The sequence below is a fragment of the Schistocerca cancellata genome, chromosome 3 (genome assembly GCF_023864275.1).
Source record: "Schistocerca cancellata isolate TAMUIC-IGC-003103 chromosome 3, iqSchCanc2.1, whole genome shotgun sequence".
Lineage (NCBI taxonomy): Eukaryota > Metazoa > Arthropoda > Insecta > Orthoptera > Acrididae > Schistocerca > Schistocerca cancellata.
In genome coordinates, this window is record NC_064628.1 from 308,113,346 (window position 1) to 308,131,904 (window position 18,559).

At 47.2% G+C, this 18,559-nt stretch overlaps 1 protein-coding gene and 1 pseudogene across 1 annotated transcript in view; one reads left to right on the top strand and one right to left on the bottom strand.

The window, feature by feature from the left end:
* Window positions 1-18,559, bottom strand: part of LOC126176285 (sodium/hydrogen exchanger 3) — a 649,283-nt gene that overhangs the window by 293,684 nt on the left and 337,040 nt on the right. The gene's annotated exons all lie outside the window — the stretch shown is intronic.
* LOC126177377 (5S ribosomal RNA) lies at window positions 9,755-9,872 on the top strand (annotated as a pseudogene).

The window sequence follows — 18,559 nt, forward strand, 5'->3', positions numbered from 1 at the left end:
CCGTCGAACAATGGAAACGTATCGGCTATTCGGGTAAATCACATTTCTTCTACACTAGACCGATGGTCGTCTGCACTAACGCCATCAGACGGCCGGAGTGGCCGAGCGGTTCTAGGCGCTGCAGTCTGGAACCACGCCACCGCTACGGTCGCAGGTTCGAATCCTGCATCGGGCATGGATGTGTGTGATGTCCTTAGGTTAGTTAGGTTTAAGTAGTTCTAAGTCTAAGGGACTGATGACCTCAGATGTTAAGTCCCATAGTGCTTAGAGCCATTTGAAAAGTGATGGTTAATAATTCACACATGGAGAACACCGGCCAAAACTAGCTAAAAAGCTCCAATAAACATGGGTCCACAAATCAAACGTTGTTGAGATACGACACATTTTCTGTTGCGGCTCGTCAGTGTCTAGGAACACATGGTATCTCCAAACGTTAAAGTATGTGTTTGAAATGTTGTCCACGCGTCTGAATGCAACATTGAACTTGTCTCTGAAATGAGTTGCGAATCCTCTCAGGCAGTCCTGGAGAATTGCTGGAAGGCTGCTTCAATCCGCAAGCGTAATTCCGCAAGAAAGTTGAGCTCGGTAGCGTAGACCAGGCTTTTCACATGACCCCACACACAGAAATCCATTGGATTTAAATCCGAAGACCTTGGAGGCCATGGCACAGGCCCCTCTCTACTCACACTATGTTGACCATACGTCCAAGGTAGAAGCCGGAGCACTCGTAGATGAAAATGTGCTGGAGCACCTTCTTGCATGAACCACATGTTCAGGCGTTGGTTCAGTGGGACATCATCATCTACATCTGAAAGTACAGTCCGTAGAAACAGGATGTTCTGCTGTCCGGTTAGTCTCTGTGGTAGGAAGTGTGATATAATTATGCTGCCTCCGAGCAGTCCTGCACAGACGTTCAATGATCAACGCTGTTATGTCGTTGCATTTAGACTGACATCGGCCCGAATGTGACAGTTAACGATTTTTACAAATACCAGCACGGGTAAATCCAGCCTCATCCTTGAAGAGAATACTGCTTACGAACAGGGTATTCAGGGTTCACTGTTGTGCACCCATTGGCAGAAATTCTCTCTAGAAGGGAAGTCTGCGTTGTTGAAGGCTTGCAATCATCTGAGATGATATGGATAGAGTACTTGCCGATGTAAAATCCACCACACTCTGCTATGACCCAGGACACGCCCTTGGGTAGCAACCTTCCTTGTTGAAGTACTCGGACGTTCGTGTACAATGTGTAACGTCTTTTCCTCAACACTGGGTGTTATGGATCTGGGTCGACCTTCTCGTACATGGCGTACAAAATTCCCAGTTTCTCTAACGCCCTGATGTAATCGGCTAAATGCACGCAAGTCGGGCTGCCTGCGGAGGGGAAAAGCTTCTTCTTACAATCGTGCAGCCTCAAGGGTCCTGCCATTCGCTTTACCATACCTTACGTGCCTGTCAGCATACCCTTCATTGGTCGTGTAACCTCTGTCCATGGTGCCTTCATGTTCGTAACTGATTGTGAGAGCGGTACGGCACAGTGGACGGAAGGGGAAAGGGAAGTAGTGGCGCATGCGTAAACAAACAGATAGTCGATTCCAAACCTCGAGATACCAAAGTAAATACCACGGTATCGAGGGCCGTTTACATTTGGTTCCCAACTCAGCAACGGTTGATTTACGGACCCACGCTTGTTGGAGATTTTTAGCTACTTTTGGGCTGTACTTCCCACGTGTGAATTATTGACCATCACTTCTGAAACACCATGTATAAAGACAGTATTAAATATTATCACAAAAAGTGGGAGGTAATTACATTTAGCGGGAGTTTTAAAATGATAAGCCGGCCGAAGTAGCCGCGCGGTTCTGGCGCTGCAGTCTGGAACCGCGAGACCGCTACGGTCGCAGGTTCGAATCCTGCCTCGGGCATGGATGTGTGTGATGTCCTTAGGTTAGTTACGTTTAAGTAGTTCTAAGTTCTAGGGGACTGATGACCTTAGAAGTTAAGTCCCATAGTGCTCAGAGCCATTTGAACCATTTGAACCTTATTTAGCTTGCATTCATCATGAATCTCACAAGCGACTGGAAACAAGCGTAGGTGAGTCCTGTTCACACAAGGGTAAAAGATTGGACCCAAGCCTCGGCAAGCAGCAGATTCCCAGTCAAATATAATACATTTCCTAGAAATCGAAAACCTTATGTCCACGAATTAGCACAGTTGTAGAAAGCGTTACCTGAGCGAAACTCAGACTGCTCTTTTTGTTATATGGTAGACTGTGCACTATGAATGAAGGAGAACAGACAGATTATATGTTTCTAGATTTGCGAAAAGCATTTGAGACGGTGCCACACTGCGGTCTGTTAACGAAGGTAGGAGCATACGAAATAGGTTCCCAGATATGTGAGTGACTCGAAGACTTTGTAAGTGACAGAACCCAGTATGTTGTCCTCGATGGTGAGTGTTCATCAGAGACAACGGTATCATCAAGAGCGCCCCAAGGACTTGTGATAAGGCCAGTATTATTCTGTATACATAGATGATATGGTGGCCAGGGTGGGCAGACATCTGAGGTAAGGTGTCATCGCTTAGTAACTGTGGGCGGTACTCGATGAATTAGACAAAATTTCTAATTGGTGTAATGAATGATGGTTAGCTCTAAATGTAGAAAAAATTAAGCTAATGCAGATGAATAGGAAAAAGAAACCCATAATGCTCGAATACAGCATTAGTGGTGCCCTGTTTGACGCAGTCACGTCTTTTAAATATGTGGACTTAACGTTCCAGAGCGATATGAAAAGAAACAGTAATGTGAGGATTGTGGTAGGAAAGGTAAATGGTCAACATTGGTTGACTCGGTGAATTTTCGGGAAGTGTGATACCTCTCTAAACGAGACCGCACATAAGACGCTGCCGGCCACTGTGGCCGAGCGGTTCTAGACGCTTCAGTCCGGAACCGCGCTGTTGCTACGGTCGCAGGTTCGAATTCTGCCTCGGGCATGGCTGTGTGTGCTGTCCTTAGGTTAGTTAGGTTTAAGTAGTTTCCAAGTCTAGGGGACTGATGACCTCAGATGTTAAGTCCCATAGTCCTCAGAGCCACTTGAACCGTAAGACGCTGGTGCGACCTGTTTTTGAGTACAGCTCGAGTGTTGGGGATACGCACCAGATTGACTTAAAGGAATACATCGAAGCAATTCAGAAACGGGCTGCTAGATTTGTTATCGGTAGGATGGAACAACATGCAAATATTATGAAGATACTCCGGCAACTTATATGGGAATCCGTAGAGGGAACGCGACGTTCCTTTCGAGGAAAATAATTGAGAAAATTTAGAAAACCGGCATTTAAAGGTAATCACAGAACGGTTCTGCTGCCACCAACTTATATTTCAGATAAGGATACGAAGGTAAGATGAGAGAAATTAGCGCTCATACGAAGGCGTCTTGACAACCACTTCTCCCTCGCTCTATTTGCGAGTGGGTCAGGAAAGGAAGTGACTATTTGTGGTACAGGGTATCTCCCGACACGCGCCGTACGGTGCTTTCCGGGGTATGTATGTAGATGTAGATGTGAAACTGAAAATGCCACATTGTCGGAAATAACAGTGACAGGATTATACATTTTGCGTGTATACTTCACAGAGAAGATGAAAACTTGCACAGAAAAATGATGAAAATTGAAGAAAGCAAGGATTTAGATAAAGCAATTCACACATGGTCTATACAGAAACGTATCCAGGAAGAAGCAATAAACGACCCTTTGATTTGTGAGAAAGCTGTTGGAATTACGGACATAAGACATCCAGGATGAAAACCTGTATTTTTTTATATCATATTCGTATGAACTGGTACAAAAGGTTTTCGTAAATGATCGATTATCCAAAAAATTAGTTATCCGAACACTGTCCGAACCTCAATGGCTCCGAATAATTGATGCTCTATTGCAATAGTTACCAGAGAGTGGGAAAAAAACTTGTCGAACGCTGAAAAAGTTCCTAAAACAAATTGGAAACTTAAATCCAAGCCTTTGGATTTATGTTATGGAATTTATGCAGTGAGACACTTTTAAGTCGCATCACAAATTGTTATTATAAAAATTTCCATAACAATTATCACATGAACGCAATGCTGACAGCATCTCTCAGCTTCTCCACCCCCCTCTCCCCACCCTCCCAGACACACGCGTATACACACACATACACACAGGCGCAAGCGCGAGAGAAAGTGCGCGCATGCGTAGTGCCACTGACGTCGAGAAAAGTTCGTTCCATGTTGTTTACGAAGTTACAGGGACAGGTTACTGGCCTCTCCTGCTACTAACGGCTAGCTACGGCGGACAGAAATATCCGTTACACTAAATCTCACGCAACGCTGCCTTTCAATTTGCGGGCGTTATTTTTGTTTAAGGTCGTGCTTCAGTGAGCTTAGTGAAAATACCCCGACTGTCTGCGCTTCCAGTGGACGAGCTATTTTAAAACTCAATCAGTTGCAGCTTAGCATTCTCTATGCGAGCGCGCGTAATCCGCAATAAGAGCAGCCGTACAAGCACAACAGGGACGGGACTGCTCGCGCTACGCAGGCGCCAATCAGCTGACGCAACAAAAGAGCAGACGAGTCTTTTCCCATCGCGGCCGCCGCAGCTGGTTTCTGCGGCCTTGACCTTTTCTTTTTTTATTATTTTTTTTAATTTCTCGTTATTGGGTTGTCCATTAGCGGCCAGCACTCGCCTCACTCTCCAGCTCTTTCTGCCGACACCCTTTCATCGTCATACTGGTGACAGAACTCTCGTGACGCCACTCCGCTCTAGCAGAGCTATTAAGCCGCAAATAGTACCTTTGAAGTGGGCAGATTCCGCGCCGGACGCTGCGCTCGGTAATTCCCCCCCCCCCCTCTCTATCTGAATTTGAGGGCGACAATCGCAGCCACGGTTCAGCGATTCCCGTACGGCGACCCGCGCGCCCTCTGAGGGGCCCCCGCCAGCAGCCGGAATCAATAATCGGATTTCATACGCGCTCGACGGAAAGCTCCGAAGTAGTTCGTGTCTGGCTGTGCCTCCCATAGCTCTTACGCTGTATACAAGCCATACCACTAAAAAGACGGTACGCGATAATCTCAACGAAAATCTGACCCTGAGCACGAGTGGAAGCCGAAAGGAGACAAAAATCTATACATGCATTATGGCGCACGTGTAGAACTTCTAGTGACCCAAAATATGTGTATTTTAACATACAGCACCAACAGTAATCATAAACTCACAGGCAACTTACGGCACTGTACATTCTAGAGACTGACACTCTAGGTCCTCGGTTAGATACATGTTCAATTAGCTGATTTACACTGACAGTCACTCAATATTTTAATGTCGCGTCGCTCGCTGTCATCAGAATCAAAAACTACCTCAAAATTTTAACGTAATTTTTTGCTGGTCTGAATCTTTTCCAAAATTTAAAATTGTGCGAACACTGCATGAAGTATATACGTTTAGTAATTTTCAAAACCAGAAATTAAAAAAAATTAAAAAAACGGAAATAGCTTTTAAGAAATACACTGCGTGGAGTTCAAATAGCAATTTTCTATGAGATCGCAGACGGGTTTTAACCAATTTTCCTCATAATTTTGTTTGTTCCAGAAAGAAATTGCACTCTGCAGTAGAGCGTGCGGCGATATGAAACTCCTTGCCTGTTTCCCGGAACGCGACTCGAACTCCGGACCATTGCCTTTCCTCGAAGAGTGCTAGTCCTGCAAGTTTCGTAGGGGAGCTTCCGTGAAATTTGGAAGGAGATGAGGTACTGCGAAAATAAAGCTATGCGGACCTGACGCGAGTTGTGTCTGGATACCTCAGATGGTCGGCAATTGGCCTTTGGCTGTGGAGAGGTGCGGTACGTCCCGGCCGCTCCGTGTCGTGTTTCCGAGTGTGTTGTTGTTTACCGTGCCGCCGCGCTAGTGTTGGGTGGTATAGTTACGTTCCTGACATCCAATGGCTCTTTCGTATAGGAAAGCCACGATCAAGCTGCAGTTTGAAACTACGTACTCTAGACCCAAGGTCCACGAAGCAGAGAGATTTTTACGCGATATGGTACGTGTTGACCCGAAAGAGCTGCTAGGTATCCAGTTATCTATAGTCTCCAGCGTTGTCTACCTTAAGTTCACTGACTATGAGGTTCGTCGGAAGGTTATAGGTTCTGCCACTCTGACGCAAACGTGGGTGTGGTAACGATTGAACGTATTGGACTGGGAATACAAAATGTTCGCGTGTTTGAGCTACCATTTGAAGTTCCAGCGGATCTGGCCACCCTTGCTCTTCGACCCTATGGCGCAGTCCTCAGCCATACGGCCGAAAAATGGAAGACCTTCGAAACTTATCCCGTCCTTTACGGGGTGCGGCAGGTCCGTATTGAATTGCACCGCCATATACCTTCGTTTCTCACGATCGCTGGTTGCCCTGCGATAATTATTTACGACGGTCAGCAGAGGACCTGCTACGGATGTGGACAGATAGGACACGTGCGTACCGAATGCCTGCAACGCCGTCTCGTGCAGACGCCTTCAGCCGATTCGACCGTCAATAGCGACCTCTATGCCGATTACGTATGTTACGGCGGCGAGACGGGAGACGCCAGCTGTTTATGACGACCCTTCTATATTGGTGCAAACCCTGGAGGCCCCTGCAACAGTTCCTGAGGAGCCCCCTGCGTCTTCCAGCGCCGATACCTCTGCTGCCCTCTCGTCGAGCCCAGACGCACCGATACAACGACAGGCCGACGGTGTTGTGGAAGGTGACGAACACAGACACAGAGGCGAGACAGCGTAAACAGAAATCGTCAAAGCGCCATAAGAAACTGCGCATAACGACCGACGTAGTAGAGCGGCCCGAGAAGCAACGATGGATGATGAGGTGCGTCAGCCGATAAACCGATCTGACACGGCTGATACTAACGTATCGCACGGGTTGATGTCATCTCTCGCTACCGGTGGGTCCGCGCACTGTGGGGATGCGGGAGATCACAGAAGCCCCGCCCCCGGGGATCCATCCACGACTACGTCTGCCTCTCGATATCCAGTGGTATCGACATCCCCGGGAGACTGGGCGCAGGAGATGGAGATGTAGGATGCATTTCAGGACCCTGACGATACATCGATGCCGTCTACGTTGACGGCGACAGACGCCTAGGTCGGCATGACCCACACCCGTCGCTTCCTATCTCTGCGGCCTGAAGACGCTCCACACCGCGACTACTGCCCACCTGTAATAGCAAGGACAGCCCCAAATACTTGATGGAACAGGCATACCGCCTCGCCACGATCAAATTCAACGGCGCTACTTCTGATCTCAAACCCGTTGCAAGATACGTTACGAGCTGTGGATCGGGATGTTGTTTTCCTTCAAGAAGTCCGATCAGGACTCTGTATCGATACCTGCGGATATGACGTCAACGCTATGCCTTCAGACGTGGGCGGAGGAGGTACGGCTATTCTGCTGAGGGGCGGGATTATGACAACTGATGTATCCTGTTTACCGTCGCCCCGGGGGCTCGCACTCACGGTTGGTACAGTTTGTCTGCTGAACCGGTTTGCTCGTTCCGGCACCGACAGAAGGAGAGAACGCCGCATATTTTTTTCCGAAGACTGCTCTTCCAGGGCAATGCCGACCGATTAGTCGTGGGCGGAGATTTCAATTGTGCGCTCAGACCATCCGACCAGATGGCGCACTATATCACCTGCCCAGCACTTCAGGCACCTGTAAAGGACTTGGCTTTGTCGGACACATGACTCATACAACGTGGCGACCGAAAGGCATACACCTACTTTACTAGTCATTCCGTGAGCCGTTTGGATGGAGTTTACGTCATATGCGGCCTGCGATCTGCGGTTATCGACGCTGAGATGTGGCACGCAGCGTTCACGAACCACCTAGTGTATGTGTGCACCCTCACCCTCCCCCGCCAGCGCGTCCGACGAAGTAGAGATCAGTGGCGCCTCAGTGTGGCCCTTCTTGATGTAAATTGCAGACACGAAGTTGAATCCACATGGAGCAGATGCCACCGGCGATTACCCGCCTACGGTTCCATACTTCAGTGGTGGTTACGGTGTGTCAAATCCGCCTTCTGCCGAACATTAGCCAGCTGTGGACGAGATAGAGCGCGCTGATATACTGCGACCACTAATTTCTACTATACTGTGCTCGCGAACTGGCTGTGCAACCGCCGTCGCCGGAACGACAATCGGCAGAACACCACGTCAAGGCACAATTGCTACGTATCACCGCCGTACGTCTCGCCGGTGTGCAGGTGCGGGCGAGGGCAACTAATGATGTTCGAGGAGAACGACCTTCCCTCCATCATATCATCCAAGATAGGAGACGACGCAAGAGGCACCTCATTACGGATGTCGAGACGAAGGATGGACGACGAGCTGAAACGCAAATGGACATCGTCCGAGCGTTCACACAGTCATATACACTTCTATATGAGCGAGAGTACAACATGGATGTAAGAGTCAGGGAAGTCCTGTCCGACCTATTCGTCTCTCGGAACCCACAAGATGATGCTACGCTCTTTTCGGAGGTGACTTCGGAAGAGCTAGGAGAGGCTATGTTGCGCGGATCTCCCAACACAAACGCCAGGCCCTGACGGATTCCCTCTTGAATTTTACAAAAGGTTTTTTGATCTTATGGGACCGATGTGGGTCAGCATGAACAGATAACTCCTGAACCCTGATTATCAAATACCATCTGAATTCACTGAGGGCCTCTTGATTCCGGTGCCCAAACCGGAGGAGGCTGTCGCCCACTTGATTTTCGACCATTGACAATGCTACAAACTGTTGACACGCATCCTCCATGAGAGGCTCAAATCTACGGTAATGGCGGCCATTCACACTGATCAAACCTGCCTCGGAGGCAACGCTAATGTGTTTACGACTTTGAGCACGTGTAGAGGCGTGATGGCGCTGATGCAAACATGCCGTCTCCACGGCGCTCTTGTTGCGCTGGATTTTGACCACGGTTTCTGTCGTGTCGAACATGGTTTTCTGCGTGCAGTTATGGAACACATAGGTATCCCATGCAAGAAGACCTCTGTTGTGCTTCGTTTGATCCATGGGGAGGCCACGAGAATTATGGTAAACGGCTATCTGTTCGTCCCAGGCCGTGTCAACTGGTCCGTCAGACAGGGTTGTCCTCTTTCTGCCATATTATTCACCATTGCCCTCGAACCAGCTCTTCACAGACTGCAGAGACGTTTGGTAGGTCTTAGCCTCCGCTCCCTGACCTTCCCATTTGGCGCATACGCCGATGGTGTGATGTTCTTAGCACTGACTGGTGACGAAATACGAACGGCGCTTTCCTGTCTCAAATAGTATGGGGCAGGGGCAGGTAGAGTGATCAACCTCCAGAAATCACTCTACATGGAGATGGGACAAAGCACGTCTGCAGAACTGGATGTATCCCTAACAAAAGTCTCAATGCTCAAATGTTTAGGGATATTGCTCCATCGACAAATACAACGTACGGCGGCCTTTACTTATCGTAAGATCTTACGACGACTCCGCATAGAGGCTCACCTCCACAAATTTAGATCATTGGACGTTTTGCAACGCGCTCAGTACGTCAATGTGTACATGGCTTCTCAACTTAACCACTATGCCTACGTATTACCGGCGACAGACACGATGGCTTCCAGGATAAAGGCAGTGTTCGGACACGTGGTGAACGCTGGTGCAGTTTTTACGATCCGTTTTGTTACTTAGCCTCCCACTAAGGAGGCAACGGCGTTGCCGCAGTGGATACACCGGTTCCCGTCAGATCACTGAAGTTAAGCGCTGTCGGGCGTGGCCAGCACTTGGATGGGTGACCATCCGGACCGCCATGCGCTGTTGTCATTTTTCGGGGTGCACTCAGCCCTGTGAAGCCACTTGAGGAGCTACTTGACCGAATAGTAGCGGCTTCGGTCAAAGAAAACCAGAGCGGTATGCTGACCAAACGCCTATCCATATCCTTAGCTGAGGATGACACGGCGGTCAGATGGTCCCGATTGGCCACTTGTGGCCTGAAGACGGAGTGCGTCCACAAAGTAGGTGTTGGACTGATTCGCGCCAAGTACAGAGCGTTGGCGTTGTACTATCGCTCAATGCGGCGACTCTGGCTTTCACCAACAGACAATTTCCCTGGCATCCTGATAACAGAGGTGTCCCCCACTTAGGTTGTGCCGACCGGTACCTGTTGGACATTTATCACCCTCGCTATTACAATTACGACGTTTTTCGTGGAGCACAGCCATATGTTGGGAGTTATGCCGGATACACGGAATCCGACAGTGAAGATTTATTATAATGTTCTCCAACGCTGAAATTAGGTTAACGACATTATACGACGCCACCCCAAGGTCGGCTGGTCGCAGGTTTGGCAGAGCCATCCATGCGCCCTTCCTGTCCACTTTAGTGTGATCGACGTGGTATGTGGTCACTGACGAGAAATTTCCGACACGACGAAGACTACATGCCATTCACCTAACTGACACTTTTTGTGCCCCCGTAGTGTGACGGTAGATACGGCCGAACACAGACTGAACTGTGGCCCTGCACGCGAGTGCTGGAAACTGATTCGCCAGGTACTGGGTTTCGTGCTACGCCGCCCCTATGTTTCGATTGTACCCCTGAACCTCTTTCATTCCGACGCCGTCTATTTCCCGATGACCCGGTGAATGCGGTCAGTTGGGTACAAGGAATAGCGATACACTACAAAATCTTCAAATGGTGTGAAATCTTATGGGACTTAACCACTATGGTCATCAGTCCCTAAGCTTACACACTACTTAAACTAAATTATCCTAAGGACAAACACACAAACCCATGCCCCAGGGAGGACTCGAACCTCCGCCGGGACCAGCCGCACATGCGATACACTACACGTACGTGACTGAGAAAAGGAAGTCTTCGATTTGTGGCAGTACATAATCGACGAGTTCTTGGTCTTAACAAACAGAACGCAATACCAGAGCCTTTTTGCTAACTATTTGGGGTCGTCATTCATGGACCCACCGCCCAGTTGGGATGTGCCAGGTGTGAGAAGTAGTTGACTTGTAGACGTGATGTTTCCACGATTCCCCTACGGTAACAGAAATTGTCGCATGTGTGCAGCGGCCCCGGACACCGCGACGGTTGATGAGTGGTGATGCCAATTGCAATGACGACCGCCTCTTACTTGCCACCCGCTTCGATAAGGTGATCCCAGCGGGCAAGATGGCTCTTTTTTAGTTCACATTATCGTCATTATTTTTGGTGAATGGCTCCTTTGTTTTTGTTGCTTATTATATTAAAACAAAAAATAAAAAAAATGTGATTGTGCTCTTCGGTGGTAGGACGAGGGAGGCATCGTGGCCAGATCTCGGAATTCGACCCTTGCCCGCCTTGCCTCCTCCAGCCCGTCACTGACTATGCGCCTTAAAAAAAAAAACCTTCGTAGGCGGCCCGTTAAAATAAAGTAAAAATAAAAATGAAGTTGGTAGAGCACTTGACCGCAAAAGGTGAGGGACCCGAGCTCGAGCCCTGCTCCGGCATACAGTTTTACTTTTGTGACGAAGTTTCTATTTTGTTTGTTGTTAGTGGTAAATGCCACGTAGAAGAAGGTGTAATTAGATGAATGACGAACACTAAGTTCACTTAACGAAGGTTTATTAAGCACCTGCACATACCAGAGCGCGGAGCGAACTGCCTCCGGCCAGAACACGTACAGTATATATACAGCTACAGAACATTCTAGTACAATGATTCTTCTTGACATATGTCGATACTTCTAGAATGTACTCAAACCGAAAATAGAAATTAAAATTGCACTGTCCCGGTAAGTTCTGAAGTCACGACCCTCGAGGCAACAACTCAGTATCATAATCACTACACCACGGCGCTACTCATCTTCTGCTGCCACATTGCTCCCTCCTCAACAGCACAGCGTCTCGGTGTTACGTCCTCCTAGCCCGGGAACTAGTCATCGGTCCTGCATGCTCCGACTACTACAGATGAATGATGCTCGCCCTGGCGGTGATCTTATAACTTCTTTTGCCGCTACGCTCTTCGTCACATTTCCGCTTGTTGCCTGTCGCTGGAACTTCGAATTTACACTGGGTTGCAGGATCCTACATTCGAAAGACATGGACCGTATCTCTTATCTTTTGTCGTCTTGAGTCGGGGTCGAAATCGTCAACTTCATAAATAACATCAGACAACTCTCTTAAAAACCTTATAAGGTCCAAAGTAGCGCCTGAGGAGCTTCTCAGAGAGACCAATCTTCTAAACAGGAGCGAAGATCCAGACGATATCACCAGGCTGGTAGACTACAGGGCAGTGGCTCGCGTCATACCTTCGGAGATCGTTTTCTTGAGCCTGCAGCGTGCGAGGTCGAGCTAACTGCCGGGCTCCATCAGCTCTGGTTAACACCTGGCCGAAGTAGTCTTCGTCCACGTCATCAGGATGTAACGGAAACACTGTCCATCGTCGTAGTCGCCTCACGCCCATGAGTCAGGAAAAAGGACGCAAATCCTGTGGTGTCTTGTTTGGCGGTGTTGCAGGCAAACGTCACGAAAGGTAGCACCTCGTCCCAGTTGCTCTGCTCAACATTGACGAACATTGATAGCATGTTGCCCAAGGTCTTATTAAGGGGTTCAGTAAGCCCGTTAGTTTGCGGATGGTAGGCAGTCGCCATGTGATGAGTAATGTTGCGTCGACGGTTTATCTCTGTCACAAGAGTCGATTGAAAAACTTTCCCTCGATCCGTAATTAACGGCCTTGGGGTTCAAAAATTGTTCAAATGGCTCTGATCGCTATGGGACTTAACATCTGAGGTCATTAGTCCCCTAGGACTTAGAACTACTTAAACCTAACTAACCTAAGGACATCACACACATCCATGCCCGAGGCAGGATTCGAATCTGCGACCTTGGGGCACCGTGTTTTAATACAATGTCTTCCACGATGAATTTGGCTACCTCGGATGCTTCGGCTGGTTTCACGACTTTTGTAATGGCATAGCTTGTCAGATAATAAGTGCAAACAATAATCCATCTGTTGCCACTAGCAGACGTTGGAAATCGTCGGAGGAGGTCAATCCCAACACGCTGGAAAGGCGTTTCGGTTGGTGGAGTTGGTATGAGTCAGCCAGGTGGTTTCTGAGGAACTGCCTTTCTCCTCTGGCACTCTCGACAGTGCGACTCATAGTAACGGACACTCCTAAATAAACCTGGTCAGAAAAATCTCATGCGGATCCTATCGTATGTCTTAATAAATCCTAAATGTCCGGCCTCAGGTGTGCCATGGAATTTCTGTAGAATATCTACGCGCATGTGTTTAGGAATCACTGGTAGCCACCTCATTCCAAGCGGATCAAAGTTTTTATTGCAGAGTAACCCATTAACTCTCTTAAATCGTTCTTTCACATCCACTGACCGATTTAAGGCAAGCATAATTTGAGATATCTTGGCGACCTTCTTCTGCTCAGCAGAGAGATCCTGGAGTGCAGCGAGACAGTCACTATCTTCATAAAAGTCTTGATGGTCTTGCACAGCGTTTCTTGAAAGACAGTCGGCATCTTGGTGTTTTCTTCCACTTTTGTACACTGTGGTAATGTCATACTCTTGAAGACGTAATGCCCACATGGCGAGTCGTCCTGTTGGATTCTTAAGACCTGTCAGGCAACAAAGTGAATGATGGTCTGTAACAACTGTGAATGGCCTTCCATAGAGACACTGTCGAAATCTGCACATGGCCCAGATCACAGCAAGACAATCTCTTTCTGTAGTTGAGTAGTTTCCATCGGCTTTTGTAAGCGTCCTAGAGGCACAGGCTATAAACTACTCTTTTCTATACGAAATTTGCACCAGAACAGCACCGATTCCAGACCCACTGGCACCTGTGTGTAGTTCTGCAGGTGCTCTGTCATCGTACAGACCAAGTACAGGGTCAGTAGTCAGAGCTTTTCGCACCACAACGGAAGAATCTTGTTGAGCAGCACCCCCGATAAATTTAGCATCAGCTTTTAACAACTCTTGGAGTGGCCTGGCTTTGATACAAATGTCTTTGACAAAACGACGGTAATAAGGACATAATCCAAGAAATATTTTAACATCTCTAATACTTTTAGGAATACGAAATTCCGTTATAGATCTCACCTTTTCTGGGTCTGGCCGCACACCTTCGTTTGGCACAAGGTGTCCAAGTATTTTGATTTCTTTTGCTCCAAAGAGACACTTTCTTGGATTACGTTCAGTCCGCCTTGTTGGAGACACTTAAGAACGGTCCTCAGTCTTTTTATATGTTTATCAAATGTATATGAAAACACTATAATGTCATCTAAATAATAAAGACACATCGTCCACTTCAGGTGATGTAGAAGATTATCCATCATCCGTTCAAAAGTTGCTGGTGCGTTACACAAACCAAACGGCATTACCTTGAACTCATACAGGCCCTCAGGGGTGATGAATGCAGTTTTCTCAAGATCAGCCTCATCTATTTCGATTTGCCAGATCCCGAGTTCATGTCTTTGGTTGAGAAAAACTTTGCCCCCTTCATACAATCTAGTGCATCGTCAATTCGTGGAAGAGGGTAAACGCCCTTTTTAGTTATCTTGTTAGGCTTCCTGTAATTAACACACAAAAACGCCAACTGCCATTCTTCTACCTGACGAGGACCACTGGCGACGACCATGGGCTCGGCGAAGGCTGAATGTCATTCTTCATCATTTTCTCTATCTCTTCGCAAATTATTCGACGTTCCATTGCTCTTTGACTTATTGGTTGATGGTCTCCAGAGCTAATCCAGTGCTTCACCGTCTATTTGTCTAATTTGCTCTTCACCTGTGGATTGAAGCATTCAGAGAACTCTTGAAGAATGGCAAGTAGCTTCTTCTGTTGTTCCTTACTTAGTGAGATCTGGTGATAGTCGAAGCTAGAAGATCTTGTGTCGTGGTGGTAGCGCTCATTTTACCCAGAGACTCGGCATGGGAGGTTTCTATGAGGCTCAGCTGTTCTGAAATTAAAGGCTCAGCGTTTGCTAAGCACATGCGTCTTGCAAGGATCTGCGGTTCTCGGCGACAGTTAACTATCCACATTTCACCGAATCCGATCTTAAACGATACGACAGAGGCTGGGATGACCAAGTTATTCTTCAGTGGTATGTTTCTCTTACTTTCCACTACAAGATCCATGGGTTGGTGCATGGCATGACACGTGACTGTTACCTTTCTAGCGCTGACTGCAGGAATGATCACTTCATCCAGCACACATAGTCTCCACACCCTCGGATACGCATCTTCCTGTCCACGGTATCTCATCTCGTCTAGCACAATCTTCGAGCGACCACAATCTATAATTGCCTGAGAATCTTTCAAAAAGTCGCATCCGAGAATGATGTCATGACTACACTCTTGTAAGACGATGAATTCTAAGGGCTGTGTATGGCCACTTATACCCACACGAATGGTACATCTTCCTGTAGGTCTGACGAATACGGTTTCCTGCAACTGGCGACGGTACTTCTCCGAAATGACTGAATATGATGCTCCAGAGTCCACAAGAGCTTGGGCTGGTCGGCCATCCTTGAGGATATCGACGTAGTTTCCTACCATTTTTGTAGTGTTCGACGCCGGATGATTTTTGTCTTCGGCAGTCTCACCTCCAGGGAAGGTCTCATTTTTTAGTTTTCCGGGTTGCGGCGGCTAGGTAATCGGCTGGAGCTTCTAACCGGGGATGGAGACCTTGATCGGCGTGTTGGGGAGCGTCCTCTCCAGCGGCTAGCTTGCGGCGTCGTGCTCCACCCACATCATCTTGTTCATCTTCGTCGTCCCGGAGTTGGCGTCGGCTAAGATCGGTCTGCTGTCTTCTGGCGCGGGCGTCATGAAATATCCGCTGCCTTTCTCGAATATAGCGCACCACATGTCCCGGTCGTCCGCAGTGGAAACATACTGGTTGGTTAGCCAGGGTCCTCCAGACGTCAGTCTTCCTTGGTGCCCAAACAGGTTTCTCTTGCGGCATTGTAGGAATGTAACTCCGCCTGGGTCTCGACTTTTTCACCGTTTTAAAGGGAACTGAAGGACGAGACATTGGGCTCAATGTCTGTTCCGCTTCCTCCCTTATGACCTCTTGAAGCGTCTCGTTTTTTTTATTCGCCGTGCAATCCAAGTGCCTTCTGTTCTTCCTCTCTCACTATCTGATGAAGAACACTTGTGAAATCAGTTTCTTCCTCCATCACAGACATCGATACGACGTTTGGAAGCCATTCAAACGTCTTGCGTGTAATTTTTTTTATACATTGTTTCGATATACTGGCATCATTTTATGAAGTCATTGCTGTCGAAATGTCCTTCAGGAGTAGGGCTTGATACATGTCCTCAGCAACACCCTTCATGAGATGTGCAACCTTGTCTTCCTCCTTCATTCTAGGATCCACTAGTTTACACAGCTCCAAGACGTCTTGAATGTAGGATGCTATAGTTTCTCCTGGATGCTGTGCCCTGCACTTTAATTTATCTTCAGCCTTGCACTTTTGTCGTTGTGTGTCGCCGAAATACTTGCGCAGTTCTACCTGGAATACTTACCAACTTGTGAACTTCTCGTTGTACTCATACCATTGCTTGGTAGTGCCCTCCCAGTAGAAAAATACGTTAGCCAAACACACGGTGTCATCCCATTTGTTAAATTTGGCTATACGCTCGTATACCTTCAGCCACTTGTTTGGGTCTTGGCCATCGTCACCAGAGAACCTGGAAGGATGTCTCATGTGGTGCCACACCGTTACTTTCATAGTAACGTCCTCCTCTTCTTCTGTCTCCGGTAGATTGAGATCTGTTAAATATGACTCGAACTCGAGTTTCTCGCCACGTAAACGGCGGCTCTGTCGTGGCCTGATGGGAGCCACTGTGTCGTCCATAATGTGCGCTATCACAAGTGCCAATACCCGGCGCCTCCACCAGAATAATGCCACGTAGAAGAAGGTGTAATTAGATAAATGGTGAAGACTAACTTCATTTAAAGAAGGTTTATTCAGCACTTGCACATACAAGAGCGCGGAGCGAGTTGCCTCCGGTCAGGACACATACACATACAGTATATATACAGCTACAGAACATTCTAGTACAATGATTCTTGACATTTGTGGATTCTTCTAGAATGTACTCGAACCGAATATAGAAATTAAAATCGTAGAGTCTAGATGAGTTTTGAACTCACGACCCTCCATGCAACAGTTAAGTATCATAACCACTACACCATGGTGCTCCTCAGCTTTTTCTGCGACAATACATACACGTTTTTAAATAAGTGGGGAAAAGACATTTACGCCCTTTCGTACACCTTCCGCGCGTTTGTCAGGATCACCAAATATATACATCACTTCAAAGGCATCCTTTTTATCACTTATGTCTAATGTTATAATAGCATCCGGAAATCATACAAAAAATAATGTACATTGTTTCCGGTATGATTTTTTAATTTACATTTTGTCATTAATCTTTGCCAGGCAGTAAAAGATCGTGGAGTTACCGAAAACTAATGTTATGCTTTCGTACCGTTGTCTTAAGACTGAAACTTTCTTAAGCGGTGTTCCACATTTTCGTCGCTGGTAAGACATTTGCTAACAATAGGCTTGGAAACATGACGATGAAACAGGTCTACTGAAAGTAAAACAGTCCCATGTTACCTTTCCAGCTATCGTTTTACTTGCTCAATAATGGTCTAACCGTTCAAATTATGTAGTTTGTTTGTGTAGTGGATAACAGAGCCTCCAGAAGTACTGCCCATTTGTACAGCATTAAATTGGAAAAAGCGCATGCAAGTAGCACAGACAAAAGGCTATTTCATTGGCAACTCTCTAATGAATTCCTCATGTAATATCGGACCATTTCACAACTGACGTATATTACGAGTAAACTGCATTAGAGATTGTTTCCCTGACCTGCAGGAAATTCATGTGACAAAAAAAATTTTTTATTTTTATTTTCAGGCACCTATAGTCGAAACTCTTCACTGCACATCAAATAATACGACAAACAAAACGACAGAGACCGAGTAATTCATCTTAATATTTTCTTAAGCTGTCGTAAACGTAACAAAAAAGCGAATAAATACTGGCTGATTGGACGTACTTAAGTAGTAAATAGTGTAGTGTGGACCAAAATTAATCGTATCTGTACTTATCAAAAGCGAGGTACCCACGAAATGTTCTAGGTATGCTTCAAAGTGTCGAGCCTCTCGAAGTACAAGTCGTAATACTGTGCGTGTACTACAGCGACACTTTGCTCTTCTTTCTTTTGTCCGGAGCTGAGGTCACTGCAAGCAAACAACGCACCAGGCCCTCACGGTATTTCTATTAGTCTTTGCTTTCCGCATACTGGAATCAAACTATTTCTCGTTCATAGTTATCTGTAAACACTGATCGTGACAATGTCTGGACAGAAGTGCACCTGACTTCGATTTATAAACCGGGTAGCGTAACAGCTTCACAGACGTACATGCCCATACCCATAATAACTGACCTGATGCAAGATTCTTGATATTTTCTTAAGGAACACTACAACCTTC